The following is an 8,790-nucleotide window of genomic DNA, read 5'->3' as shown; positions in this document are numbered from 1 at the left end:
CCTCTGGCTGGGGACAGATGACAGGGAGAAAGATAGAGAGAGAGAGAGAGAGAGAGAGAGAGAGAGAAAGAAGGCGGGCAGAGGGAGGAATTCAAGATTGGACGTCAGGGAGAAAGGAGGGCAAAGTGAGGGAGCAGGGGGATGAAGGGGCAAAAGAGAGTTTTGTGTCTTACTGGTACTGGTGACTGGTGAAACCAAAGAGGGAGAACACAGAAGGTGGAGTAGCTAATAATATAATAAGGAGAGAGGAAGAGTGAAGGAAATGTAAGGGTATGGGGGGAGGAAAACTCATATGGACATGAAAGCAGGGCGGAAGGATGAAGAGGGTGGATGGGAAAAGGGGGGAAGTGGAAGAAGAGGAAAGTCTAGAATGTGGAAATGACAGGGATGGGGGAAATGTAGAAGGCAAGGTAGACTATAGAAAAAAATTACATGAGCAATATACTGTACACATATAACTGCCAACAATATTAGGATCATACCTAAACACGATGATGGCAACGCTACTTTGTTTTACTCAAGCCTTTTTTCAATTTTTAATTTCATCATTAACTGGCCATTATTTATGAACATGGCTATAAGATCTCCAGCAGTGGCAAAAGTACTCAGAAACAAGGCAAACAGTGGTTAAGAATCCATCTATCAATCCATCCATATTCTGCCATAATCTCTCCAGCATGTTTCTGGATCTGCCCTTGGGTCTCCTTCTCGTTTGGCGTCCCCAGAGGTATTGCACAGGAGGTGTCCTTATCAGATGCCAAAACCAAACTTTTCAATGCAAAGGAGCAACAGCTCTACTCTGAGCTCCCTCCAAATGTCGAACTCCTTACCATATATCTAAGGCGGAGCCCAACCACCCTGCAGAAGAAACTAATTTCAGCTGCTTGTATCTGTGATCTCATTCTTTCCATCACTACCCAAAGCTCATGATCATAGGCATGGATTAGAACGTAGATCGATTGGTAAATCAAATGCTTTGTGAACAATACCCTGAGATATCTAAATTCCCTCACTTGGGGCAGAAACTCTGTCGCAACCTGAAGGAAGTGATCCACCATTTTCTGGCAGAGAACCATGACCCAGACTTGGAGGTGCTGACTCTCATCCCAGCGTCTTCACACTCAGTTGCAAACTGCCCTACTGCTTGCTGAAGGTCACAGTCTAATGAAGCCCAGCTGCCTCCTCAAATTCTGGCCATGAAAACCACAAACTTGGTGAAAAGGGTCAACCCTAGAATAGGCCAACACCTACCAGAATTGTGTTTGATTTCCTGCCGGGAATCAACAGTTGGTTGGAGCCTCCTTTCAAGCACACTGGCACAAGTTTTCCCACAAGACTGAGTGGTGTGATACCCCAATAATTCATTTTAAAAATGGGAACCACCACCTTGGTCTGCCAGTTTATAGGTACTGCCAGATTGCCACAATGAAGAGGCCTGTCAGCCAAGACTGCCCAACAATGCACAGAGCCGCCAGGATCTCAAGGAAAATCTCATCCACTCAACTACTGAGGAGTTTTTCAACTACCTCAGAGACCTCTGTTAGAGTTATTAGTGAGATTCCTGAGTCTTCTGACTATTCATCAGAGGACATGTTGGTTGGGTTCAAGAGTTCTGCAAAGTATTCCATCCACCACCTGATGATATCCTCTGTCTGAGTGAGCAGTTCTCTTCCCTGCTAAAAAAAGCTTGGGGTAAGCCCTGCTTCCATGAACTTCCTTTAGGACAACCGAAAGTCCTTCTCCATGGCCTCCTAGAACTCCTCCCACACCTGGGCTTTTGCATCTGTGAACGCTGCAGCCCTTCTTGCATGCCAGTACATGTCTCCTACCTTGGGTGCCAGCCATGCCAAAAGGCCTCCCCCCTTCAGCTTGATGGCTTCCCTCACCAAAGTTGTCCACCTTTGGGTTGTCAGGTTGCCACCATGACAGGCACCAATGACCTTCCAACCACAACTCCTAATAGCTGTGTGCACAATGGAGACTTTGCTCAACTCTCGTTCCAAGTCCCCAACCTCCCCTGGAATGTGTGCAAAGTTCTTCCAGAGGTGGGAGTTGAAGACCTCATAGACAGGGACCTCAGCCAGAAGTTCCCAGTTCACCCTCACTACATATTTGGGTTAACCAGTCCAGCTGCGTCCCCCACCATCTGATCCAACTCAACGCCAGGTGGTAATCAGTAGACCACTCTGCTCTGGTTGTTGTAGAGACTGACCAGTTAAAGCTAAAAATAGACATCAATTAGATTGATACCAAAGTGGAAACAATATCTCTCCTTTCATCTCAGAACAGCCTTCTGTTCCATAAAGGATCTGATATTGCCTGTTTGCATTCATCTTTTAATTTGTTACCCTCTTGTGTCTGCAGTAGTCTATTGTCTGTGGAGGCTAGATTGACCATCAGCCAATGCATCTGTCATTTCTGTAATTTTGGTGGGTGTGGCCGTGTCCAATTGACAAAGACTGGGGCTAGTCGCGGGGGGAGCAGCATTTTTTGGATGTTTCTAAATGTGCGTTGTGGGATCTTTGGCTCAGCTTCCACCATTCTGAGATCAGTTATGATATGCCATATGCATTATTATACACGTGTACATGTGTATTGAAACAGTAACTGCACATTAGAAAATTACTTCCACAGTCTTTTCTTTCTAAACCTCAAGAGGTATCAGTAGCAAGTAGGGCTGGGTATTGTCCCTGATTTCCTGAATTGATTCAATTTCAATTCACAAGGTCCCGAATCAATTTGATATTCAGATATGAATGAGATTCTCAGGGAACTAATGCTGTAAATGTGTCTCTCTAATCAGATGCATTATTAAAAACATTAATGTTTACATTTCAAATGGACCCCAAAGCATACGTTGAGGCACTATTTAACATGACCAACAGTTTAGTTAAACATCTAAAGAAATAATAGATGTAATGTGCATTGTTAACGTACCCCAGTGTACTGGCTTCAGTGTGTATGAACAGGTAAACTTGGCTTATTCTCTCAATCTCAATCTCTGGAGTTGTGGTGCATGCTGGAGGTTCAATTGTGTTCCTCATCTTCCCTAATGGCCCTACTCACCACTATCAGCTTTACAAGCAACCCTGTGGTGGTCATTTGTTTCCCCCATAATCCTCTGATGCCACTTATATAATGTAGCAGAGCCGAGACATTAAGCTGTTTAGAGACCTCTACAAAGATGGAACTTTTGCTAGTTTCTCAGATCTATCCTCAGACTTTAATTTCCCTGCATCACATTTATTTAGTTACTTTTAAGTAAGGCACTGTGCCCCCTCTCATTTTCCATTCTTTCCTTCCCTCCCTGCTTACCAGCCATGGGAATCACTTATAACCAATATATATGAACAACTCTTGGCTTTTGATGTTCATCCTGATGCTAAAACTAGAATTGCTTGGGAGGAAGAGCTGGGGGTAGTTTTTACAGATCATAGATGGGATGAGGCTATAGATAGAATATGTTCAAGTACACCTTGTGCAAGGCTACAATTTATACAATTTAAAGTATTACACAGTTCACCTGTCAAAAGCTCAATTATTCGAAATCTATCCAAATGTTGTAGACCATTGTCACAGATGTAATGCTTCCTCTTGTAATTTCTGTCATATGTTTTTCTTTTGTTCCAGATTACAGGAGCACTGGAGTGATTATTCTATTACTTTGACAAGCAATATTTGGGGTCTCTGTTGACTCTTCACATTTTAATTCCTCACAGTTAGACATATTAGGCTTACCTCTCTTTTGGCAAGTCAACGTATTTTACTCTAATGGAAATCTACTAAGTCTCCATGTATTTCTCTGCTTAAGGATGTCATGCATTTTCTTAAATTAGAAAAGATAATGTTCTTTGTGAAAGACACCTCAGCAAATTTTTTTCATAAATGGAACTCTGTCAGAATACTTCAGCTCCATACAACTTTGCGCCCTGACTGACTACCCACCACCGCTGCTACCGCATAAACCCCCCCCCATTTTATTTTTTTCTTATAATTTATTTTTCGTTTCTCCTGTATCTACTCAGGTTCTTTATATAATTTTGCTGTTTTTACTTTTTATTGTTGTGTATTTTCTCTATAATTGATATATGTAGTTATACATTATAATTTATTATTTGTGTTATTTTCTATGCAGAGACTGTGTTGCACATGCTTAACCTCAGGGCCTTCTTTGCATTCATAGTTTTTAAATCCAAAATGCAACTGCATATCTGCCTAAAGATTTGTCACTCACTTCGTTATGAGCTCGTCTGCCATGTTTTTGTCTCTCAGGTGCAGAGATGTCAGATCCAGCAAAGCAAATAGGATAGTCTATGAAAATGTAGCTAAGCTAACTTTCATTTCCAGCAGATCTGTGGAAGCAGTACAAGCTGTCCAAGTGTAACAGACTGACTTTGTCATGTTTCTGTGTTTAAATGCATCACAAATAAGGTGAATGATGAATGAAATTATGTTTTCTGTCTTTCATCTTCATGAATTAACGATTTAGTTCACTGTGCAGCTCAGAGGTTACTGGCAGCTACAGGCAACGTTTAAAGAGGACCTATTATGGCCATTTTCACTGTTTATCATTTTATTCTTTGTGACTGCTAAAATAGATTTACATGCTTCAGTGTTCCAAAAAGACATTACTTTCCTTCTTCTGTTCATCTTATGCTGTACTCTATTCAGCCTCTGTCTGAAATGCTCTGTTAGACCCAAGGGCTCTTTATGCCCCACCCCCCTACCGCTGTGATGCTGACCAATCAGAGCCCAGTGAGCTATGATTGAGATGAACACCCTCCACCCACATGTTGTGTCCTTCTCACATGTGCTGTTGCAAACAAATATTTGTGGCTATTGAGTATGAGTTTGAACCAGTCGAAACCGAACAAGATGATAGACTTGATCTACCTTTGTAAGCTAGACTGGAGGAGGACGTTTCAGAATGGAAATCAGAGAGGTAACCACAGCTAACAGCTAACATTTAGATTATGTGACATTATGTGCAATCTTTATATGTGTAATTTGGAGAGAAGGTCCTGCCAACTGCTTCACCTGTCATGTTTATTGCCACCACTCTACAAAAACCCGCTGCATTTTCGCTGCATATCACCACCTGCCTGTGATAACACCATATTAATGGAAATAAAGTTTTACAATAAATCACTCAATATTCAATATTTGTCCTCTGCAGTGATTTTGCCCCAGTCATTATTTCATTGTTATAAAACAGCATTTGTTCTAATCCTCATTTTTCATTTAAGGTTGAAAGACGAATTAGCCAGATTCCAGTACCTATTACTTGCATGGTACACTATCCAGGCCTAGAGCCAAACTTTTTGTATCCATACACCCTGCAGAAAATCTGTAGTATTTATAGAAATGACTATGGACCTTTTAGGCGTTGAACAGAAGAGTAAGTTATTTTTGCCTGTAATAAGCTACGACTGCGTTTAATATAATCAAATCACTAAATTTTACTCATGTCATTTGACCCAGATAAAAATGAAGGAAACAAATATTTCAATCAATATTTACTTTAAATTAAATAACGGCAAACATTTGTAAATATGTACATCATTTGTAAATATAAATGTATACAATTATATTCTCTGTTCACCCCCCACATCTGGCATCTTGCCTATCACAGTTTTGTCAGCTGATGCTGGGGCTATTTAGGACGAAGGAGTTGTCATCCCGTCGTGTGTCGTACGCCGGATACGCCAGGAGTTTCCTGATCCAGCTGCTCAGTATATTTCAAATACCAGCCTCATCAGCTCATCCATATATTCTGAAAGATATTGCTTCAGTCATGTTTTATTTTAAATTAAGGGTTTTTCTACTTTCCTTGTATATGGTTAAAGCATGACCATAGTAGCAAGTTGTGTTTATTTAATAAAATATAATTCTTTAACAACTTGTATGTAGGGTCTTGATTCAGGAAACACAACCTTTTACAGAGGTTGTCCTACTGATGTTATGGCTTGCCCCCCTGGTCAGGATCCTCATTATAGTGCACGGCTGCTAGATAGAACCTATCATAACAGAACAGCAAAATTAAAAATAGATAGAATCTGTCATAATGCAATCATGGCACTCATCAGTGACTGTGATATAAGATGTTACAGAATAAATTATACATTGTACTACCTGCACAACATTCCCTTGACAGGGAAAACCACATTCTTCGGAGTGCAATTGACCCTTGTACAAAATTACAAGAACATTAGGTATAATACCAGCCCATACAACATTACAACAATAAATTGGCAACAAACATTGTTTTATAATAATGTTGATTTTATGAAATTTCATTTTACATTTATGATATTTATAAAAAACAAAATTGGAAAATACCAGGCTGTAGCCATTTCTTTCCCTTTAGACTCTGTCAGGATGATCACACTTGGAGTACAGGGGTTCCACATGTAAATAGAAATTTTGAAGGTGGTTTAGCAGTGATGTCAACTTTGCCAACTTCTCCGGTCCTGTGGTTGAATAGGTCTCAGCCACCTCTTCAGCACCTCACAGTCCCTGGTCTGTGGAACTCTTTTAAGTTTCTTGGACAGACCTGTGAATAAAAACATATACAATAAGTGAATAGTCAAGACATAGTTAGATGAAGACCTATTACAGTAACAAAAAGCAAAGATCATAACTGTATGTTATGAAATATTGTCCAAGAAATCACTGAAAGTTATGTTCAAAGGTATGCTACAAAAGAGGAAGGAAGTAGATTGGAGTTAAATACAGTTTTTATCAATGAGTGGGATTAGGTTTGCATATGTGACATGGGCTGTTAAACACTTTGCAATGGTCAGGATGACCATTTACCTTTTTGCCACACATCATATAACTGTATTATCTCGCGTTCTCTCAGAAACTTCTGTATCTGTGGATGATGATCAGTAACGGTGTCGTCAGCCGCCAAACGTTTTGATTCCTTAAGATCAAGGCATCTTTTAAGTCCCTCCTTCTCCATGTGGTAACTGCCACCTGCTCCATTGCTCTGGTGGTGAATAGACAAAATAAAATGTAAATGTGATGCATAAAGACACTGAAGCGTGTATCAACATACTGCCATCCTAAAAAAGAAACGCACCTGAACAAGCTGGAGGTCCATAATGGTGTTGCTCTCCAGGTGCATCAGAGTGTAGCTCCCAAACTTTGCTGGGTGCCCTAGAGAAAATATATTACAGAAGATGTAAAGGCTTTTAAACACAATTACAAAGATAAGCTGAATGATTTTTTATACAGACCAGTATCTCCGTTACCTGTTTTGTCAGAGTTTGTGCTTACCTGGAGAGTCTGCTCTCATATCTCATCCAACAGCAATCTTTCCCCCCAGCTGTAGTTGCTATAAAAGATTCTGCTGATGTATCTTCCACTTATGGACAAAAGCAGGCTCCAGGTAATTTCTAGCATGCCTCCTTAAGATGTCATACTGGAATATCTGAAGCTGCATGGCCTTCCATAGCTGGGTTAAGGATTAAAGTTTCAGGAAAAGTCCACTGCTGGCAAATTTCATATGCTATGGATGTTACTACAATACCTTTTCCAGTTGGATGAAGGAAGCACCAGTGAAATATGTGGCAGCTGATATCTATAGGTTGCCAACAGGGGTACTACCAACAATGGGCTGGCTCTCCCACTGTCTGGAGTAACTGCAGTTTGGAGTAACTGCAGTTTGGACAATGCTGAGTGAATGCCAGATACTTCCCTATTCTTTGTCGCTGGACATCACAGCCTCTCTTACACACAGTTACACAGTTTTCAAACTGGTGTTTAAGGCAGCTTTCAAAAACTATATACTTTGCCTCATTGTATGTGGCCTGTGTCTCAAACCTAACATAACAAAACAACAACCAAAATTTTTTCCAACTCTGTTGAATAAAAATAGTAATATGTAGCTGATATAAAAAACTTACGAAATGTCAGATTGCTCTGTAAGCCCAGGGTCGTAACTCAGGTCAAGAGGAGTTAGGTAGAACTGTCTCGTTCTTCTTCTTCCTACTCCGACCCGTGGTCTCTTGATAGGCCACAATCCTGGGCCCTTTATTGGTGTTGAGGTCAGTGGTAAAACTGGATGGTAGGAAGTTGTTTCAGTGCCAACACTGTGAGAAGAGACCCTTGCCTAGAGGTCTGTTGATCAAAGGAATAATTACTTTTCTGCTCTAGTATCATAAAAAGGCAAGAAGGTGAGCCTGAAAGATCAAATCATACATTTTAGGAAGTACAGGTGCCATATCTCAAATACAAAACACCCTCTTAATGCCTTACTACCTTTGCTTCTCATGTGTCCTTCCTTCAGTGTTCCCCTGGACAACTGTGTACTGACTGATCTGAACTTCTTGACCGCCGCAGACTGAGTTCCCACTGAGGCAGTCTGTGGAGGACCGTCCGTTTAGCATGTTGACATCTGCCAGCAGTGGAGTGGTGTTGAGTACCAGGGTCCTGCTGTGATGTACTCTAGCAAAGAAATGCAAATGATGTTGCCGATCACTCAATTTTGCATCAGATGAAAACAGTTACCTGAATGCCTGAAATCCACACAATACTGTACCCTGTGTAATAAGCATACCAGACATGTATGTCCCTGTATTATGCCAAGTTGTTTTGGTTTCAGAGACAGCACAAAACTGAAAACTGAGGTGACAATACAGGACATGATTTCTAAAGCAAAATTCTACTCAAAGTGATAATTATCAGATGTTTATGACTGTGGAGGGTTTACATTGATTAGACTGAACTAATCAAGCTGAGAACTTTGACTTAGGATCCATTACAGTATTCACGGTCCCACGAACC

At 40.8% G+C, this 8,790-nt stretch overlaps 1 pseudogene across 1 annotated transcript; it reads right to left on the bottom strand.

Moving 5' to 3' along the window:
* Positions 1-5,542: 5,542 nt before the first annotated feature.
* LOC147817413 (uncharacterized) lies at positions 5,543-8,386 on the bottom strand (annotated as a pseudogene). The gene is made up of 6 exons (XR_015436396.1): positions 8,266-8,386; positions 7,535-7,915; positions 7,313-7,459; positions 7,085-7,193; positions 6,817-6,991; positions 5,543-6,553 (listed from the first exon to the last, which is right to left on the bottom strand). The product of XR_015436396.1 is annotated as an uncharacterized LOC147817413 (transcript).
* Between the last annotated feature and the right edge of the window lie 404 nt (positions 8,387-8,790).

This window comes from Seriola lalandi, unplaced genomic scaffold, assembly GCF_002814215.2.
Source record: "Seriola lalandi dorsalis isolate HSWRI2012SDOR001 ecotype SW California unplaced genomic scaffold, Sedor1 jcf7180002054963, whole genome shotgun sequence".
In the NCBI taxonomy this organism is placed as follows: Eukaryota; Metazoa; Chordata; class Actinopteri; order Carangiformes; family Carangidae; genus Seriola; species Seriola lalandi.
This window is presented reverse-complemented; position numbering and strand designations above follow the sequence as displayed.